Source organism: Sylvia atricapilla, chromosome 5, assembly GCF_009819655.1.
Source record: "Sylvia atricapilla isolate bSylAtr1 chromosome 5, bSylAtr1.pri, whole genome shotgun sequence".
Lineage (NCBI taxonomy): Eukaryota > Metazoa > Chordata > Aves > Passeriformes > Sylviidae > Sylvia > Sylvia atricapilla.
In genome coordinates this window covers 36,223,638-36,246,220 of record NC_089144.1, presented here as the reverse complement: position 1 = coordinate 36,246,220, position 22,583 = coordinate 36,223,638, and positions in this window count along the sequence as shown.

Below are 22,583 nucleotides of genomic sequence, written 5' to 3'. Positions count from 1 at the left end.
AACAATCAAATGATATTTTGCAAGTTGATGATAATGTTTAGGAGTGACTATTCTGTTACTGAAATTAACCTTGTTCATCTGCAACTTAACCCCTTGTATTTCCTAACACTGCTTTATGTACACAGAATTACATACAGTATAGATTTATTCTTCAAGATTCCAGAATCTAACAATATACCTCTGGAATCAATAGAACTCTGTACTTTGTAGATCAGCAATGGTTTCAGAAGCAAACTATAGTTTGGTATACATCATTATTTAACCTGGGTGCATGATATTGTCAGCAAATACCAGTTATTCCTGCAACAAGGAAGGCAATAGAATCATAGAATAGTTGGCTTTGGAAGAGATCTTAAAGATTATCTAGCTCCAACACCTCTGCCATGGGCAGAGACACCTTCCACTGTTCCAGGTGGCTCAATGCTCCATCCAGTCTGCCCTTGAACACTGCCAGGGATGGTGCACCTACAGCTGCTCTGGGTAACCTGATCAATTCCAGTGTCTCACTATCCTTGCAGTAAAGGCTGTCTCCCTGATATCTTGTTAAGGATTTTCTCTTTCAATCTAGAGCCATTTCCCCTTGCTTTATCACTACAGATCCTGGTGAAGAGGCGCTCTCTGGCTTTCTGGTACACCCGCTTCAGATACTGGACTGTTGCTGTGAGGTCTCTATGCAACTTTCTCTTCTCCAGACTGAGAGACTAAATCCTAACTTTCTCACTGTACTCTGTGAATAGCCTTAAGGATCCTCATGGCAAGTAGAGTAAAAGAGCAACAATAAATTTAAAAAAATGAAAGAGAAATATCGTTATTGTTATTCTCAGTCTGTCTTCACAGGTGAGGTGCTTCAGTGCTTTTATCCACTTCTTGCCCCTCTCTGGACTCTTGCTCCTCTCATGGACAGTTCCATGCCCTTCATACTCTGGGGACACTTGACCTGTTCACAGCTCTCTGGGTGGGGTCTCCCCAGAGCAGGGCAGAGGGGAGAATCCCCTCCTTTGGCCTGCTGGCTGTGCTCCTTTTGGTGCAGCCCAGTGTTGGCTTTCTGGGCTGTGGGTGCACACCGATGGCTCATGCGGAGTTTTCATCAACCATCAGCCCAAGTCTTTCTCCACAGGGCTGCTCTCAATCAATTCTTCACCCAAGCTGTATACTTTCTTTGCAAAATGGTAATCCTCAGGTCTTACTAGAAAAAGAAATGTTGAAGTTCAATATCAGAATAGAACAATAACAGCAGAACAAGAAAAGTTCATGGTAGAAAAGGTTTAATTCAGACTTCATCTAAATGTTTACACCAGAGAATGGTATTTTATTAACTCTTTTGTTTCAGATATTCCTTTAAATATCTATTTTATCAACATATATATATTTTAATAATGGCATTTTTTCTTAAACCAGTCTTCCAGCTTGAAGAGCTTGTACAAGAACACATCATAGATTGTCAAAATAAGTGATGCCTCTGAAAGAGTAACTGTCTTAGAAAGCACAAGGATCATCAGAAGCTCCAAATATTACAGAATTTAATTAGCATCTTGTTAAAAAGAAGCACTTCATTGCACTTTGAAATTTTTTTTTGTATGTGGATCATAAAACAGAAAATGAAGATATGTAAAATCTGTGACAATCTCTGGGAGATGCAGCCAAGAAGTGATCCAAATTATCACTAAGGCAAACCAGACAATATAAAGCAATGGTGAAGAAAATGGGAGGGAATAATGTACCTTATATGGAAATGCTGTATTCCAGACTTCTTAGAAGCCAGGAAAAGTGGTAGGCTGCCTCAGCTGCCTGAAGCTCTATCATCTCAATAGCATCCCATGCAGATTCATTTGGACAATCATGGGCAGTTTACCCAAGGAAATTTTGGAGAACTCTCCTAACGCACTGGCCTCCAAGAGTATCCTTCAAAATCTTTGGGTGCCCTTACTTACAATCACCCTGCCAACAAGGAAAATTAGGAAACAACACAATTGTGAGAATTCAGTGACCACATATTTTTTCTCAGACAAAAATGTCTTGCATCTCTTCCATGCATAAAAATAGATCAATATGGAAGAATATCTACAAAACAGGTGGAAAAGAATGGATAACATACCAAAGTGAAGAAAAAAATCACAACAGAAGCACTTGGAAAGTAATGTAGAAAATTTAAAGCAAAAGTTACTGTCACAAGTCCACTCACCTGGTTGCTGAGCAACATGTTCATTTGTTACAATCACTGAGCTTCATAAAACATGGTTTGTCTCTTTGCTGGAGGTGATATATAGATTTCTCAGTCTGAAATCTAGAGACAGCCAAACTTTGAAAAATACACAATAAACCAGCAGGCATCACCTGAAATCCAATTTATTTTATAGTCTCTAGCAATAATTTCTATAACCAAGTGCTAAATGTTCGGTCAATATTACTTCCTTACTTCATGCTTTGCAATTAAATTATGCTGCTATATAGGGAAATTATAATTATAGCACTTGAGAAGCACTCTGTACTTCCAAAGCTCTATTCAAAAGTTAATTACTAAAAAGTGGTATAGCTTGACCCCTCTGGCTGTATACCCTGGCAGGTCTACAGGCAAGGGACATTTCTGTGAGGTTAGCAGCGTTCACAGTCTCTCCGTAACTGTGCCACAGATTTCCTAAATGAGTCTTGTGAGATAACTTAGCTGCACATTTTGCTGATCCTGGTCACAGTCAGTATAAACAAATAACTTACAATTACTTCATTAGGATTTCATTAGCCCAGCTGACTTACACTGTACTCTGTGAATAGCCTTAATGAGGGATCCTCATGGCAAGTAGAGTAAAAGAGCAACAATAAATTTAAAAAATGAAAGAAAAAAACCTGTTATTTGACTTCAAATTTTTTTTTTTTTCACTTCAAACGGGTAATGAACATAGTAAAAAATTCTTTTTCAAGACTTTTCAGCCTGAAAGTATTTCCTTGAAATCTGGTAATATTCACAGACCTATTTCCATAGTAATGAATTGTGGAAAACCAGGTGCACAGATGTTTTTTCCTTAAAGAACAAAACTAGAAGATGAATTATAATTAGGGTACCAATAGTAAAGATTTCATGTTGACTGCGTGATCTGGCCTTTGGTTAATATTTACATACAGTACAGTACAAGTTTTAGCACTTATCCATATTTGTAAGTCAAGCAAATCAGTAACTTACGTCTTCACTACTGGACAGAAAACACAGTATCTAAATGTACTCTCAAAACCACTTAGATTATTAGCAGAAGTATTTTATCTTTCCATATGTTAAGTGTCTTAGAGTATTTCCAGAACTGCCTGAGCATAGCCTATAAAATTGTAAGACTTCTTTTATTCACATTAAGTATCGGCAAAAGTTTTTTTTAAGAGAAATGATGTGTTGTCAGTTATTCTTATGAAAATAGCAAAGCTCTCTTATAGGTGGGATATAAAAGTAAAATTTCTAGCAGCGCTGGCCAGTCTATCATGTCTAATATTTTTTAATATATTGATACATTTATTAATATATTTATTAATATATGTTTACTATATTAATATGGGTGGGTTTTTTTTTAATTTTGAGAAGTTTAGGATACACTTGATCTACTTGATGTTTTTATCTATGCCAAGATACTTTCCAGGACATGGAAATTCCTTTTTGCACTTTCAGTTGTCTTTCTGGAAACTGTGTGAAAAAAGTGGGACTTATTAATGTCATTGTTACATGTCCATGATTCTGCTGTTTGTTATGAAAAAATAAAAGGTATTTAACACAAAATTGGATGATTTTGTATTTCTGCACAAATTCAGAACATGAACTTAGTTAACACCCATTATCAAAATGTACAGGAATAATATAGCAGTCCCTGCACATTGTACCACTGAGTATGTTTTTATCCCCATAGGAAAAGGTGTGAAGCAAAGGTCAAAAAGAGATGACTTCTAAAAAAATGCAGATCCTCCAAATACTGGAAAGCAACTACCCATGGAGAAAAGCATGTAATGTTCAATTGTGTCTTGAAACCTCTAGTGACAGGGACTCTACACTATTCCAGTGATTGGTTGTTCACACTCTAAATTTATTTTTTCTTTTGTCAGAGTTGTCCTGGCTTAGGGCAAATTAGGCAAAAAAAAACAAGGGTGAAACCTATGTCCCATTCAATTTGTATCTTTTGCTCCTTGTCTTCTCCATGTGTTTCCTTGTTTAGAACTCCTCCATCCTCCTTGTAGCTACCCTTTAAGAACTGGAATATTGTGATGAGTTCCCCCAGAGCCTTCTCTTCTCCAGGGATTAAAGGCCAAACTCCTTCAATCTTTCCCCACAAGGCAGGTTCTTTGATGATCTTCTTGGCTCTCTTTTGGACCCTTTCCATTCTGTCCACATAATTCTTTCATATGGGGACCATAACTGGACACAGTACTCCAGGTGCAACCTGACAGGCAGTGAGCAGAGCGGGATGATTGCATTTCTATCTCAGCTAGTAATGCCCAGTAGATGCAGCCCAGGATCTTTACCTTCATTGCTGCAGCAGCACACTGCTGACCCATGTTCAACTTGTTGTCCACCAGGACCCCCAGGATGTTTGCAGCAAGGCTGCTCCTCTGTAATTACCTATTTACTAATTTGGCTATTTGCTTATTTTGTGTCAGATATAGGACTTTGCCCTTCTGTGTGTTAATCTTCTTCCTGGCCCACTCTTCCAGTCTGTCAAGGTTTCTCTCTAAGATGGGTTTCCCTTCTGTTCTTTCCACCTCACCACTCAGTTTGGTACCATCGCCAAATATGGTGACAGTGCCATCAATTCCATCCTCCAGATCATTTATGAAGATGCTGAACATTGACCACCATGACCTGTCAGCCAGTTTCCTACCCATCTTACAGACTACCCATGTAATCTCTATCTCAGCAGTTTTTCTAGAAGTTTTATATTCTAGTAGAAGTATTACAGTTTTATTCAGCTTTCTGCCATACTGGATACAAGGCAGTACTGGAAACTAACAAAGCTAATAGTTACATCCATAAGTAAACGGAACTTTAAAAAATAATTTCTATTTGAAGCTGTCACTGAGATTTGCCCCTACAGTTTTCAAAATCAGGTGGTGCATTAGTTTTTTCTCCCTGGAGAATTTAATTTTAAATGCAAGAAAGGTACACACATATCTCAAATTGCCATATGCTTTAATGTTCCCTAAAATGAGTTTGGAACAAAAATTGGCTAGAAAACACAATTTCTAGTGTGTCTGCAGAGTAATATCCCTGCTTGCAATGAATGAAATCTAATCTTTCCAATCAGTTTATACTCTGCTGCTTGGTATGACACATATGGTAAACTGATGTAGCCTTAAATAAATACCAGCAGTAATAATAATAACAACAGGAAAAGATCCATAGGAGAAGAAAACCATTACAGCATGGTTTTCCCTTACTGGTAATTTGAGATGCTGATTCACAGCATAAGGCACTATTGGATGTAAACCATGTGACCAGCCAGAGGAGGCAGATTTGGACATAATGGCAACTGAATATTAAAGAGCTGAATTCAGATCCAAGGTCACATCCAGAGCCAAACTGAATTATAAACCCTTAAAAAAATCTCTTAAATAATAACGTTCTTGTGACCTAGTGCCTTAGAAAAGTACATGCTTTTATAGATCTCTTAGTTCCTGGGTGGGTGTGATCAGTTTGGGATCTTCATTTCTTCAACACTGGAATGCAGTTTAGAGAAAATTAAACATGTGCTATGCAGAGATAGTTTCCATTGTGTGATGCTATTAGTAAAATTTGGATTCAAGTAAGTGTTCTTACACAACTTGTTGTCTTATAATTCTAAGATGTTCAATAAATTACATCTTAGACCACTTCAGAAATACAAGGGGGGATTTTTTTGATGATACATGACTCAAAACACAGCATTTTGCTATAACAAGTAAGTTTATAAAGACGTTTTGATGGCACAGGTCTGTGCAAATCATTTGGATTGCGGCTTCTAAATTTGTACTTGACAAAAAGAAATTGTTGGAGCACTGTTTTCATATAACTTGTAAATGAATATTAAAATTGGCATAATTTAAAGTGCTACTTTGGAGAGGTTTTCCCTACACAACAAGTCAGACATATCAGAAGTATGATTAATAATGATCCAGAAAACTTGGAAGTAGTGCAAAGCAGTTAATTTAAATATCCATTCTCTGACAAATTAGCCATAAAAATTTTCAAAAAGAAAACTGTTAGGAGAAATTCACGTTAGGAGAATTCATTGGCTGGTTTTCTTGAGTAGCTTTATGCAATATCATCCATGTGTTATATTTGATTTCTGAATTCCATTGCTTGTCCTAATAGTAAGGGGTCCAGTGAGGTTTCTAAACACAGGTAAAAAGCACAATGTATTCATGGGAAATTTTTGATTGACCTTTGGATTCAGATTAGGTTATGCAACAAGAAATAATTATTTGTTGATAAATTTTAAAGAGCATTGATACATTGATACTTTTGAATAACAAAAAATACACATGGACTACTATCAAATACACCCAGACAGCTATCAAATTACATATTAAGCTAAAAAAAATCTTAATTTAAACATGAGATTCAAATTTATTTACCTTGTTACACATTCTAAGGCTTTCCAAAATTATGTGATGGCAAAGCATAACTGCACATGGAAGCTGTCCTGGGAGACACCTTAGAGCTTCCTCTAGGTTAAGGAAGTTGAAAAATTTAAACACAATAAATGGCTACATCTCTTCTATATTTTGAACAAGCAGGGCTGCTACTTGGCAAAATCGTTCAGCAGTGAAGTAGCTAGTGTAATTTAAACAATTGTTCTGTTTTTCTGGGAATATACTACTGAATGAAAATACATCTGTCCAAGCTGCTGAAGAAAAACTATTTCAAGCTAACACTAGACCCTGAAAAACAATTATACTGAAATTTTAACTTGTCAGCCAATACCAGTCATTTAGATAGGGGGAAAAAGTTGCTTTTCTGGAGTCATTTCCAGCACAGAAAAAGAGGTGTTTGCAATCCTGTCAGTTACAGAAATTTATGTTTTGACTTTTGATTAAATATTACTTAGACTGTCCCAAACCCATGGCAAACATTCAGTTAAGAAATTGAAAAAAAATTCTTTACCTATAAATACGTAAAGAATTAAACAGTAATTAGGATATCTAGAGAGAGCAATGAGAAAGATTTAATTTTTTTAATTTGCAATATTTTTCATAACCATGTCTAACTAGTATTTTAGTACTATAAACTAAGAAAGTGAGAGTTCTAGGAATTATCTAATATTTGGATGTGCAGTTTTGTCTTCTCATGATAGATTTGAAAAGTATGTCCTGAAATTCTCTTGAAAAGAAACTAAACTAATGATTGATTTTCAAATGTTCCTTACAGCCAAGCCATGAAGGGGAAGGGGAAGGGAAGGACTAATTAAAAGTATTATGGGTAAGATAAGCAAACTGCTACGGAGAGACATCTTATCTGATGTTATCATAACCACTGAAAAGTAGCCTCACATTTAGACACATAAAGGAAAATCAGATAATTTGAAAAATATTAGATTTCTTGCCTACTGCTATATGTGTGAGATAGCTCAGACCCTTTCTTAGTCCAACAGATGATGTAAGTACAGTCACCTCTTATTCCACTAAGACAGTCTCTTGAGGAACTCCAACTTCATGTCAGTAATGGAGAACATTTGCCCATACACAGCTAATTGCTATCCCCTCTTCAAAATTGTTTTCCTTTTATTAGTCTGCTCCTGAGATCTATGTGTTATTGAAAGAGCAATCAGGGTTAACATATAATATGAGTGTGGTAATTCTTGTCTTTCCTACCAGAAAGCCGACTGATATTGAAAGCCAAACTTGGCACATGTCTGTGTACTTTGATCATTGAGCTGAATACCATAGCAGTCAAAATCAGAAAGATTTGTCTAGACGCTTTTAAGTAAGAACAATTAGAATTGTTTTATTTCATGAACTGTCAAATATAATCCACTCCAAAAAGAGTGGAGAAATTTCTCTCTCCTGTTTCAGACATCTGTTTTAGCAGAGAGTGGATCTTTATCTTAAGAGAAGTGGTTGTTTGGTGTTTGGTTGGGGTTTTTTTGGGTTTTTTTGCCTTGAATATTGAGCAGAAAGGGACCAGCTGTGACTAGATAGGTAATTTTTAGATGGGTAGCATCACATGGGACAAACCCTACCTAATAAGTTATTACTCCCCACAGTGATACTTGATCCATATTAAGCATTAAATACTGTGAATAATATTTCAAACTCATTTGTGTTGTTTCCAGGCTTTGTGCTCCATTAAATGAATGATACTGTATTTATTGAAAACCAACTAGAAGCCATTATGTTTTGCATCTGGGGACAAAATCTAAACCCTCATCATTCCTCTTTTTCAGCCCAGGATACATATGTTACTGGGTAGCCAGAGTGAATCTTTCTAATATTCTTAAGCCACTATCTGAGATAAAGCTACCACATGTCTAGGTTTTCCATGACACTTTGTCTTTTCTAGATGGAAGTTTTATTATTCAGCATTTTGAGCACTTCTATTATTTGTCCAGGAATTCTAGGCATATAGCTGCTCAGTCACATCTATTTGCTTTTGAAAAATCATAGTCTGAAATATGGCAGCCCTAATGAGCGGAAAACCATCTGTCATTACTGTAGAGCTTAGATTTGAGCATGGATTAGATATATTTATCTGGACAGCTGCAACTTTGCAATTGCTGCACTAATCAATAGTTTTTGGCTGCAATTTTTGCAGCAGCAGCAGTTACATTTGCATTTTCTTTCCCAGCTGCAGCTGCACCAAGAGAATGAAAAGAGAGGAACATCAAGGAAACAGCACAAGCAGAGGTGCTGATTCAGAAGGAATTTTCTTTTGGATCTCTTTCCTTCACGTTTTAATGTGTGAAGCTGATCAACAGCTACTGACTTCAAGATGATACTGGAATTGCAAACTGCATCATTGTGCAAGGCTCCTCTGACTTATGGGGCCAGCTCACTGCTGTGAGAATTCATTGTCTGTTCACTGGAATGTGACCATTGCCACACTGGCACTTGCTGCCCAGTTTGGCAGAGGCAGATCAGCTGTTGTTGGTACAGTGAAAAATGAATAAGCTTACTAAAAATATTCTGTTGCTGCAAACTGCAAAACTCTAAAATTCAAAAATCTCATTGTGTTTTAGCAGACAGGAGTAGAGTTATCTAATTGCATGGGCAAAAGTATAGGGACCTACATTTCTATCATTTTTCAGTGCAAGGCTTGAACTGGAAGCTGTTTTGCAAGAAGAAAACCCTTCCTAATGCACACTGGGAGAGTAAATGGCAAAGGTATTTTGATAGAACTAATTTGTTCTGTTCAGAAAGACTGATGTGTCAACACAAATGATGTAGATATTGATGATGAAACCTCTACTTTTTTTTCAGAAAAGTTTGCTAACCTGCCTTCCCTGCCTTCATGGTTTATGAAGTCTGTTAGTGGGTTGTAGGATAAAACAAGTTTCTAAATATTTGTAAAATTACAGTTAAATTTCCACTTCTCCTCTGACCTGTCTATCTATACCTGCTCTGTCTGAGGACTTGTCAAGCTATGTGAACTTCTCTTTAGCCATTTCCTAGTTAAAGCTCATCCATTCCAATAAAAGAAGGGAGCTGGGAAATGTGGAGATACTAAAGATTATTAAAATCCTTTCTTTCCCTTATCTCATTATAAGTCCAAGTGAGGCCATTCCAGGGAAAAGCCTTTAATTCCCTGAAACTTCAGAGAAGAGGGTCAGCTCTTGGAATCTTCATGTCCTTCAGTCTTCCTATATCTATGACCATTTAATCTTTCTCTCCCATCTCCCATTCCAGCTCCACTTTTTTTTTTTTTTTTTCTTTTAAATTCATCATTTGCCATAATCATTTGGATATTCCTCCTTTTTCTACTGCTCCCAGGAATAGGCTGATGCCTGTTTTTAGGAGGAAGATCAACAAGGACACAGATGTAATCAGGAGCATAAAGGAATTGTCAAAAAAGGACATGTACATGTAATTGTCCACAGCAAAGCACACTTCCAGTGTTTGGCTCTGTTCAGTACAGAGAACATTCTGTGCTGACTGTACACATTTAGTAACTCTTTAACAGATCAATTCCCAGTGTCTTCATGAGCCAATGCAAACATATGACACCCCAGAAACTAGTGTGGTCAAGGAATTACAAAGGTTTAATTCTTTATTTCTGTTTCTTTTGAATCTGGGTACTTCTCACATAATTCATTTGTCCCTATTTCTGTACTGTCATAGAAGAGGACAAAGAAATCCCCATCTATTCTATCTCATTCCTAGTTTTGTAGATTCCTTTTACATGCCTTTTCTGTGTTGTAGAGGCCCAGGCATAAGTATATTTTGTCTCAAAGATTCTTAACGGTGCAATAGGAAAATTACAACTAGAAGACCAAGTTCTGCAGAGGTGGAGCAGTCACCATCTGTCACCATCACACAAAATCTAGTTTACCTAAGAGGCATGCACTAGGTTAATTATAAAAGGAAGTGGATCAGTGTACCTCTCCTCTTTTTCTTCTCTTTCTCTTTAATTTTCTTTGTTTTACTGCCCCACTTCCAGCTGCCCACATGGCAAGACCAACACAGGACCTAAGGACTCATGATATTCTTTGTCCTTTTTCTCTCTTTTTAGCCTTTATTTCTGTCCTCCCTTGCTCTGACTGGGGAAAGCACTGCTATCATATTCTACCCTGTACTCCACACTGAAGTTTGTGGTGGGATTGGGGAGCTTCTGGAAGTGTGTTGTTACTCATGAGCCCACAATTCTGAGGAGTTTGTTGCAGGAGATGAGAGCTTATTGAAGTGTACTGTAAAATTTAAGGCCTTGTTAGCCAACACTTTATAAGTCTAAATAGTGGCCTCGTTGTCAAAGTTAAGGTGACTATATTACATGAGTATATGATTTCCCTGATGCATAGTCTGCTGCATTGGTTCAGCTCAATGAGAATTTACAGCAAGCATCATACATTCCACACCAGTGGGTATGACATATGCTGGCATTCTCACATCATTTCATGAACTTTGAACTGATAAAAAGAGTAATTAAAAATTATTTGTGATCTATCATGACAGGAAAAATGAATGGAGCACAGGGGCGGTTGAGGCATGATGTACATATCTCATGTCATGGATACTTGTCCTCAGAGAACAGTTCATGGTCTTGCTTTCCTGACTCATTTCTTTGATTCATTAACCAGTCTTTAGGTGGATATTGAATGATCCTAGAGAAACTAATATTTTGGCACCATGTTTGGTTACCAGGATCAGGATCTAAAAGTTCAGCCTTGTCATTTTTAAAGCCAATTAAGGAGGAGGTACAAGTGCCTGAGCAGTGTTTTTAGTCAATCACACTCCCTGCAGTCTGTAATTTGGGATTAGTCATACTGGAGGCAGATGCTGTGAGGGAGGAAGGAGAAAGAAATAGAAACACAAGAAGTTGTGTTGATTGAATGTGCTTTCCACCTGAGCTACTGGTGCATCTGCTTGTGCACTTGTACAGGAAAGCCCCACTCTGCAATTATACCTCTTTTCCTCTTCCTGCTTTTTTTTTCCTCTAATGTCTGAGAAACTGTGGGTAATTCTCTCTTCTCCTGTGGTTCTCTTGTAGCTCAATGAAATTTTTTTCTCTCATGGAACAGTCTCCCTCATTCCTAAAGGTTTTCTGAAGTTCTCCATATGTTCCAGAGTTGTCTCTGTCTGAGAAGACCTGTGTCTGTCAAGTAAGAAACTGAACTGTTGTTTCTGGTGGTTCACTTCCTATGGATAAGAATAATTATAACATTTTTACAAGGCTGGGATGACCTTTTCATAGCATTTTTATCTTGTCTTGCAAGTCTTGAGTAACACTGCATTCTTCACATCTGCTATGTGCTCTGGGCAGGTGAGAACTTCTTTAACGCAGAGACATTATAATAGCCGGGAAAATGAGTGATCACTGTAAAAGATACATTGAATTGTTGTTGTGCTTTACTCTATTTAACATCCAAAACAACAGCATCAGCATGGAAGACCTGGGGCAAACATTGCCGTTAAGATTACCTGTGACTGCACGTGTCCATGTTTGAGGTGAAATGGTAGCTGCAAGCAGAATACTTTCACTTCTATGCAAACCACTTGTTGACCATGCAAACATATGGGTCCAAAGTAATTTATAGCCTGATGAATGTGATAAAGAGCTTGGGCTAGATTCTCAGCTGCTACAAAAGCTAATGGAGCTAGTCTTATTACACTTACCTTGTGAGCTCTCTGCTGCTGAGTAGTATTTTTTTTCAAGTTTTTAAACCATAATCCATGTTACTGAAGTATTATGGAGTTGGACAAAGAGGGGAGGGAATGCAATTTCACATTAAATAACAGGAGACAGACCTTGCAGAACCAGAAACCAAGAGCTGGTTTCTTGCATAAATGTGTACGCCACACTCTCTAGAGGTCTGAACACTTATATTCAAACATCATGTTTCCTGGTCAGAATATGTCAGGTCAAACCTCCTAATATCTCCCAAACTCCAACAAAATATGAACCTGCACATTTATTTCTGTCCCCTATAACAGAAAGCTGTAGATAATTAACTTTTGTCTTTTTATTTTTATGTGTCAAAATATTTAATCTTTCTGGAGGTTATAGATAATATAATATATTCCTAAATCTTCACAACATGCTTTGAAGGTAGTTAGTCAGTAAAAACACTTGACAATTACCAATCATTAGTTTCTCAAAGGCTGCTTTACCTTTAAATCACTCTAATGATGGTCTCATAAAATATGGCTTGTTTACTATTTTTTTATGCGTGCTGTAGCTTGCACATAATTTCAATTACTTTATATCTTTGCCATCTGGAAACAGGGAGAACTTGTCTCCTTTGTACTGTATAGAAAATAATTGCCAGTGATACTCTGTATGATAGCTGAAGGAGAATTTTTACACCATAACTTGATTGCTCTTTTCAGAAAACAAATCTATTTAACAATGTATACACCAAGAACCTATATATGATACAATTAAAAAGTTGCTTTAATTTCAGGAATTAGTTCTTCCGGCTGGACAACAACATAGTATTTCAAAAACCATAATAAAGCTCTACCAAACATAATATTTTTATCACCCAGATATGATGCAAAGGGTCACAGCAACCTGAGGAAACAAAAAGTTGCTTGGCAAAACAGCCCCATCATGCCCTTTTTTATGAGATAATTTTAAAAAAGGTAATTAGCTAATCTTATTTAGTTTAGATTAGCAGATGAAATTTCAGACAATTTGTCTAAATTTCTGAATTTAGACAATCTATTTTAATGTAATGAGTAATGATAACAAATTCTAACAATCTGCAGTTCAGATTCTTGGGCAGAACCTGCCTGAGAACAGTGGGAATCTTCTGAAAATCAGAGGTCTGACCACTGCCTTTTATTGCAGGAATGTTTCCCCGTGAATTATGCAGGGATCAACTCTCAACCAGAAGTTTTTTGCATCATTTGTCTCTTTTCCCTTCTAATCTCAGAACTGTAAGAAAAGCAATAGGTAGGCACAGGAATGAACAATGGGAGGCAGCAGATGTGGCTAAAACCTGCATGCATGCAAGAAGAACCAAGATGTTTCAGAGCTTGAATTGAAAGTGAGAATTCCTTCACTCATCAGAAGGAGAAAAAAAAAAAAAAAAAAGGAGTTTCAAAAGCCTGTGTAAAAAAAATGTCACAGAAATGGTATTTCATATGTGCCACTATAACATAAGGAAAGAGGAATCTACATGCGAAAGCACAACAAACTACTGACTGGAAAATTGCAAAAATATCTTTGCCAGCTCTCAATCATATTTTAATACCATAAAAGGAAAAAAAGCTCAATATTTATTCATGATAAGAACAGTGACAGATATAAATACGTGTTTTTGTAAAAATTCAAAATTAATCAAATTTTGATGCCTGCAGGGAGAAAGAGAATCCATAATGCAGTGCAAACAATGTCAAAGAAATAGGAAGAGTCATGGATCAAATTTATGATAAAAGAAATTGCCCCTGGGAAATTTAGATTTTTCTCATGATGGTTTCACATCTTTATACAATGTAAAGATATACTTTTCATTTGGTCATCTGTGGCATCAACATCAATACCTTGTCATCTCTGGTCAATATCTGGTATAAAGACTAAAAAACCAGCAGAGCAAACACCTGCAAGAAGACCCATTTTAAATATTAATTGTAATATAAAATTACTTGATCTTGTCTTTCAACTATTTGGAAACATTAAATTTACAACAGTCATTTCATATGGAAATTACTTTTTCTCCTTGAAGAGACTGATAACTGTTGTCACAGATTTCATGCTCCATGATTGTATGAACTTGCCCTATTTCAGCAAAGTGCCCAAAGCCTGTATAACTCTAATTCAATGGCAAGGCCTAAGTATGAAGCTCAGAATGTCCTTCTTGTCTTTTCTTCATGCCTGTCGACAGAGACGCTGGCAAGGCTTGTATTGCCTTGCTAATTGAGCATTAGATTAAGTGGACTGGTGTATTTGTTGTCTGGAATTTAGCAAATAGGAGGAAGAAATAATTGCCATCATAAGTACAGCCACAAATCCGCTTTACATTTTAATTTAATGTGTTTGTATGGGTTCTTAATCCTTAAAATGGTTACACCCTACTGTAGCTAGCTATAAATGTGAGGCATAAAGTTTCCTTCTAATAGCATGTCATCAGCATTTGCATTTTCAGCCTGGAAAAAATCATTTTGGAAAGGTTGATGCATTTTGAAATATTACAGTCAGTGTTTTGCAAGCTGATCAAATACTGTATTTTGTTGGAAGAAAACTGCAATGCCATTGCTTTTTATAAAAGCTATTAGACAAGAAAGACAAAGAAATTTTAAAGAATTGCTGCAATGAAAGCTGATGATGTACTTAATAAATAAAACTACCCACTAGTAAACAGTTCTAGGAACCAATATAATCTAAATTTTCTGTTTAGTTTTTGTCTATCAAATCTATTAAAATATACATAAACAAATATTTGAACTTGAACTTATATCTTCAGGTTATTATTACCTTATATACCTTAATGCTTTCACTGGTGGAATGTGATGGTGGTTAAATCTAATGGTTAATAAATGTATTCATTTTCTGGGAAATTTTCTTAATTTTGGAAACAATCTGTTGGTCCATGTGTCTGGACCTAGAGGACCCCAACCAGCCTGTCAGGACAGCCTCACTCACAAGCCAAGGAGGCCAGGGCAGGCTCATCCTGGGACCTCAGTGCTCTGCTCAGCCCAGGCCCTGCTGAGCCCACCACAGCTCCCCAGAAGGACCCCAGCCCTGCTTTGTGGACCCATCCCTCTCCTACTGCTTCCTGCAATCACACTGCACGGCTCCCCATCATAGCTGCTGTTGGATGCAAAAACCACATAGATCTTTTGCACTACAAAAAGCTAACCTCTGTCAAAGTACCACCTGGCAAGTATTTATGATCTTCCATTGAATAAATCTCACCTTTAAACAGCCAGCTACTATATTTATTTCCATGGAAGTTAATTCATCATACAGTAGTCCCCAGCTGCTCTGACAACTGCTCTATGAAACACAGATGAAACTGAGTAACACTGGTTTGCAATACAGAATTTGTAGATACAGAACTAGAAAAACAATGAGAAATGCAAGCTCACTTTACATAAAGAATGAAAGGTATAACAGCAAAGTGTAAGAACAGTACATAGAAGAGACGTGTGAATTCCTGCCAAACAAACACAGGTTGCAGCAACTGAGTAGGCAAAGCTCACAATAATAATATCCACTGGCTTCCTAAGCACCTTCCAATACAGATTTTCCCTCTTTATGACTGGACAATCCAGTGTCTGCAAAGCCTTACAGTATCCAGAGCTCTGTCTCTTGAGAAATTCCCACAGTTTCTGATAGTCCTGAACGCAAGAGTCCAAAAGAAAAATGACAGTCTGAACTCAAACAAATCAAACATTACAACAATCTCCCTGTATCAGAGAGAAAGGCTACTGTAAAATTGCAATGACCCATAAGTATAAAGAGATCCTGGTCAAGTTCTTCACAAAAAGTGAAATCCAAAAGATTATCCTCTAATATTAACAAAATTAAGCACCTCTTCCATGAATAGAGATGCTATCACTATTTTGCTTTTGCTTTGCAGGTGACTGGCCTTCCTTGACATGAAGTTGCAGCTGGCATTTTAGTATTGGCCCAGGTTTCTAGTTTCCACAATACTGGATAGAAATAATGTTCAAAAAATGTGACCGAGATAGCTCTTATCCATTGAGGGAAACTGAGTATTTTATTGTAGTTCTGTTTTTAAGAGCTATTTAAATGTGATTATGAAAGTAGCAGAATTTGCAGACTGTGTCTCCCATGCTACTTACAAGAACAAGTTAGACATGAATACTAGCAGGAACATAAGAGAAATGAATGGGAGGGGGAAAGTACATGTTTGTACAGACAGATTAATGAACATGCTTTCATATACAAAATACAGATATACACAAATATTGCTCAAAGTGGGAAAATTCAGAATTCAGTGGAGGCGTATTAATTTATCTTGCAACTTTATACTTATGTAAGCTGTCTATATTTACGTGCAGAGAAATCAGAGGTCAGAAAAATGACTGAAGACACAAGCTGAGCTTGACAGTTCTCAGCTCTTAAAGATCTGGTATAGAGAAATCTCTTTTGTTGGATAAATGCTTAAAGCAGATTGAACCATTGCTCCACATGCAATCAAACCAGGCATTTGTAAACTTAATTATGAGTGGCAATCCAAGCCAGAACTTCAGTGCTGGCTGACTTCACTCCTTCATCTGTATACCCTCAGGAATTACAATTCTAATGCCTCTGTCACAAAGGAAATTATATGATTAAACTAGCTTTCACAGGGAAATCAATTACTCCTCACATTTTTTAGTTTATATTTACATTCCAGAGCCTTCTTTGGGACTTCATATTGAAACGTCACAACTACAATTTTTTTAAAGCCACAACTTTAATTTTTAATGTTCTTAGGAAATCTGTTTCTATTTTTCTATATTTGCCCCTCCAAAATATCTCCAAAAAATTCTTTTGGGCACAGAAATGGCATTGAATGAATATGTCACACGCCCTATCACCCACAAGCCTCTGGAAAGGCTGAGAGATATAATGGACTGCTAAAAACTATGCTGAGAGCATTAAGCAATGGGGCATGGAAGCAATGAAATGCAAATTTAGCAGAAGCCCCTTGGTTGCTTAACACCAGAGGAACTGCAAACCATCCTGCTCCACCCAAAACAGGCCTCCTCCATGGGAGGAGATAAGGTCTCTGTACTACACATAGGGAAGTAGCTGAGTGTTGGAGTCCAGGGCATGGGGAAAACCCCTTAAATTGCCCTGGGGGGGGGGGCTCCGATACCCCTGTTGGGACCCCAGGAAAGCATTGACTTTGATCTTAGTCCATGGGAAAAACTGCCAACACTTCTGGACAAAATGAGAACAACAAAAATTTAAATTAATCAGATTCTTAGGCAGATTTGTCACAAGGTGAAAATTTGTAGTTTTGGGTTTTTAGAAAGGAAGTAGATATAGGTAAGGGGAGAATTTTGGGCGGCGTCTTAAGCTCTTCTTCTACTCCACCTTCTGCTGTGATGGTGGCACAAAGACATTGGCAGAATGTAGGTTATGTTGAGCATTGTGTGTCTAGAATTGGTAGTAATTATTGGTAGAAAATTGTAAATATAGTATATTTCAGGAGTTAATTTGATTAGAAACCTTTAAGAGACCTTGGAGGCCAGGTCTCGTGCTCTTGGCAGCCATGTCTTCCAGCATGCTAAGCCTGGTGTTAGGTGTGCACTGACCTTCAGATAAAAAATTTAATAAACACCTTTCAAGACCAAACTGCAAGTTCCATTCATCTTTTAATCCTGACACAAGACTTTGAAACAGAAAAAATCCCTAATTAGGGGGATCTTCGACACAAAGTAAAAGAGCTGGGAAAGACAGTGTGGATTTTTCCCTCCACAGGAAAAGGTAAACACAGCCATGGGATTGTCTTTGCTTTAAATCTGGACTTACCAGGTGGGTAATACAGAAGGATGGGGGAGACCTGGTGTGCATCTAAAGGTGATTTAACTCTGGGGGAAAATAATCTGTTTTATGTTGCAGAAAGTAAAGTAGCAGGAATGACATGAGCCAAGGCAGAGTGAATTTTTTGAGGAGCAAGGAGAGTATGATGATGATCCAGGCCAGGCTGGTGCTGTCCTGATCACCTGTCTTGATGGAATGGAGCCTAAATCAGGTCTGGTTTTGATCATCTGGAGGGATGGAGAAAGTCTATGGAATGGGAAAATAATATCTGTGAACTGACAGGGAATAGTAGTTAAGGAAATATATACATCCGTATGTTGGGTATAAAGCTGTATAAGTACCTTGTTTAGGCTGTAAGAAAAAGAGGAAGGAATTAATTATGTTTGCCTTCCAAAGCAACTGCTATGCATGCTTTAGACCTGCTTCCTGGGAAGTGGCTGAACATCACTTGCTGATGGAAATCAGAAAACAATTTAATTTCTTTTTGTTTCTTTTGCACGCACAGCCTTCTATTTTTCATTTAGTAAACTGTGTTATCTCAACCTATAGTTTTTCAATCTTCTTTTCCTTCCCCTGTCCAACTGAGAAGTACAGGTGATAGAGCACCTTGGTGGCCATGTGGCAGCCAGCCAAGGTGAACCCACTCCAGTCCTGGATATTTTTGCTTCATGGTTTATTCAAATGTCTCTGATAGGAGTGTCATTATATTTAATTTATCAAATTGTCTGTATTCAGATAATAATTACTTCTGTTTCACAGGTGTAATAGTTACCTGTGTACTCCACCACTGATGTTATGATTATTATTTCAGTCACACTGTCTCGTGTGTGTGTGTGTGCACATGTTTACCTGTGTGTGTTTAGGTATATACAGGTATATAATAAAACTTAATTTCTTGCCTGGTCAAATTTTCTTATGCTGTTCCAATTTATCCTGTCTAATGAGACAGCTTCTAGCAGCAGACATGTTGACAGTAAAAGTAATAGCTTTACAAAAGCAGTAACCTGTTGCTGTACATTGCTATATTGAAAAATGGATGCTCTGGTTTGGAGCACATCTTTCTATTGAGCGGCTACAATCCATGATGGAAGATACATGTCAGAGACAAACATTCCTAATCACCAAATGTTCTGATAAAGAGGACCAATTAATCTTTGTCTATTAGAAATGAGGATAGGGATTAACTCCTACAAACTAGTGTGAAAATGAAGTTAAAATAAAACTTAACAATATTGAAACATTTAGCAATTTTTCTTTCATGCTCTATGAAAATTTCTTTGCACCCATGACAGCCTATGGCTTAATACAGTTTCTGAGGCCTGGTACATCAGTAATGCTGGGAAAAGCTGAAAACTATCAATTATCCAGGCAATGACTATTGCCTGAACCTGACTGCCTAGTTGCATTTATACCAGCTCATCTTTCCTTGTTTTTCTCTTTAGGGAATTTACCTTGAAACTGCCAGCTTTGTGGGAAAGCCAGGACAGGAAGCTCACCTGTTGGCCTTGACACTGGTGCACAAAGAACTGGGGAATACCAAGAGCTTGGGGAACTTTACCAAGTTCTATGTGCAGCCTTTGCCTGACCCCACAGGTTATTAAGAGGGTCTTAATTCAGTGACATGACGGCCTTAGTGATTATGTACCTGCCTCATGCAGAGTGTTTTTCTCTGGCCTCAATGCCACAAACAATTCTTTCAGTCACTTACTGTGAGCATACTCGCAGCTTTTGCAAACCATGGGTGTGATTAAATGTTGCATATATTTGAGCCCCAAGTGAATTCAGCTGATGGGAAATATAAAATATCTTCCTATGTCTTATTGTCATTCACTTTCACCATTATCTTCAAAGAGGAGTCAAAAAAAGAACAAAGAATTCACTTTCTTGCAGTGTGTAAGATAGGCTTTTCAGGGATTTCTGTAGGTAGCAATGTTACTGAAGGATTAAAAAGATAGATTAACAGTCTGAAACATCCATTTAGATAAGATGCACTAGAATCCACAGGTGAAATTCAGTTCATTGGCATGAAGTCAGTAATCAAGCTGTATGCAAAAGAAGCCTGAAGGCCTCCAGGTGCTTCACTTGATTCTTCCAACCCACTGCCTAAACTGCAGGATACAGAGCTCCCACAGAGCTGTGCTATTCCTACCTGCAGGCTAGAGAGAGAGAGAGCAGCAGAGCCCTGGGCCAAATGGACTGGCATGAGCCAGCCCCTCTCAGCATCCCTCGCACATCATTCCACCTGTGCCTCCTCTGGGAATGCACAGACGCACACACAGAAACATAGCACCACCCTAGAGGGCTTATCGTTCCCCTTCCTGCAAGCAGACATTTCCACCTAAGAAAATTATACTCTACTTCGGGGTAATTTAGGCCTTTTTCTATAAGCAAACAAATTCTATAGAGGCCAGTACTAATGCAGAAATGATGAGAAGGTAAAAATTTTACATTTTCAGAAAAGATTTATTAGTGCTCTAGATCTATGAACAATACTAGGGACTCTTTTTTAAAGCCTAGATAGCAGAAACAGGGATATTAACATCTACCAATGCCCACTAATCATCTGATTTATGAAAAATATTTTACCCCAGTATTTAGTTGAAAACATTAAAATCATATTTTAAAATGACTAGTCACTAAAACACCAAACTGACCAAATTTTTCCTTTTACTGCCTTTAGAGAGTATCTTTTTTGGTGCAATACTACAGCTGCATTCAAGTTTTGCTTACAAATCACAGCGAAATTCACAGGAGCCTAAAAAGAAAATCCCTATCATGTGGTAAGCCATAGTCATGGTATGTCATCCACTCTGTGTCTCAGTTTAGTTCAAAAAGGCTTAACAACTGTCAATTTGAAGAAACAAGTCTGGAATAGCAATGACCATCTCATCCTGTTTATTGATTTTAGCCATTTCATTATGTTTTATCCAGCATGCTAAAATTTAGAGCCTTCCTAGTAACTTTCAGATATACTTACAGAAAAATTTTGTAACAGGAGGATGGATTTGAAATAGATTTTCCCTGGCTAAACAAACAAATAAAAATCTCAACAGCATTTGGTTCTCCTTACTGGTAGCACTGTCAGCTATGAAGCTCTAAAATAAAGATTAAAAATACCTGGTGCTGATTTTAGAATGAAGATTTCCTGTCAGTACAAACCTGAAGGAAGGGGTCAATTGGGTGATTGACCTGATTTTCTATGCTTGTTTCTCAGCAACTTCGAACACTCAATATAGATAAATTCATGACTTGCACTTAAATATCACAAAGAATTAGTCTCTCATTTTTCTGTTGACTGTGTACTTCCATTACTTGTTTCATTAAATTTTTCCTTGTGCCATCAGAGGTCTCAGTTTTTTCCTGGAGTACAAAGCACATGTTTAAGCACCCATTGACATCTTGCCATTTTCTGAATACCTTGTACAGTAGAAATTTTATTATTCCTTTTCCACAATGACTGAACAGTTCTGGGCCATTTGATTTAATATCAGAGGAGACAGTGGGGTGTCTGTTGGACTGTTAGCTTTGCGAACGAACTGACAACGTTATAGTGACAGAAAGAAATGTCCCTGAAAATAAGAAACCAAACCACAGGAAAAGCAAAACCAAGTGAACAATAATAAAGATTTCAACAGATTCTCAAATCTGGTCTGAAGATGAAAAAAAAAAAAAAAAAGGAATAATATAAGAATTCATATCTGCCAAAAGGAGTGATCCTTTTTTTATAGCATCCATGTGAAATCAACAACTTAATACAAGCTAAATGCAGCAGTTATATGTTTGCCACTTAGGATTTATGTCATATTGTAGTCTGTATGTCAGCTTGAGTTTGAGAGCAGCTGCTATGACATAAATCATCTCCAAATGCTTGCATAAAAAAAATAGGAGACTTTTTTCTTTTTGGGTGGGTAAGCAGGGATGAGGTGTGAGGAAAAGAAAGTGGATGGTTATGGAGGTGGACGGAGCCCCGGCTGCTCTGCCCTGGAGGGAGCCAAGCTGAGGAGTCAAGGAAGAATTTCGCAACTTCAGCCAGAGCACCTAGGACAAAAAGGCAAATATCCTAGCTACGGTGACCTGTCTGGAGACCCACAAGCCCCCTCGGGATTTTATGTAGATCTGTTACAATTGATTGGTTCTGTACCTTTTTCCTCCCACCCTGGTGTCCCATAAAAACCCCTGAGTGTCCTCTGGTCGGCAGAGGTTCCTCGTCCCTGGATCCCTTTCGCTGGTACCCTCTCAATAAAGTACCACCTGCGGAAATTCCATAGGAGATCTCTCTCTCTCTCACCACGACCGGCTAAAAGAGGGGCTAACTCACAAGGGCATGAGCTAAGAGCACTGAGCTGAAATCACTGAAAACTGAAATCACTGAGCTGAAAAATCACTGCTCTGCCCAATGCTGAGAAGCCCCTGTGCCAGCTGAGGAGAGCCCTGACCCCCCAAGGAGCTGTTTCTAGCGAGACATCTTTTGGGGTGGCTGTGG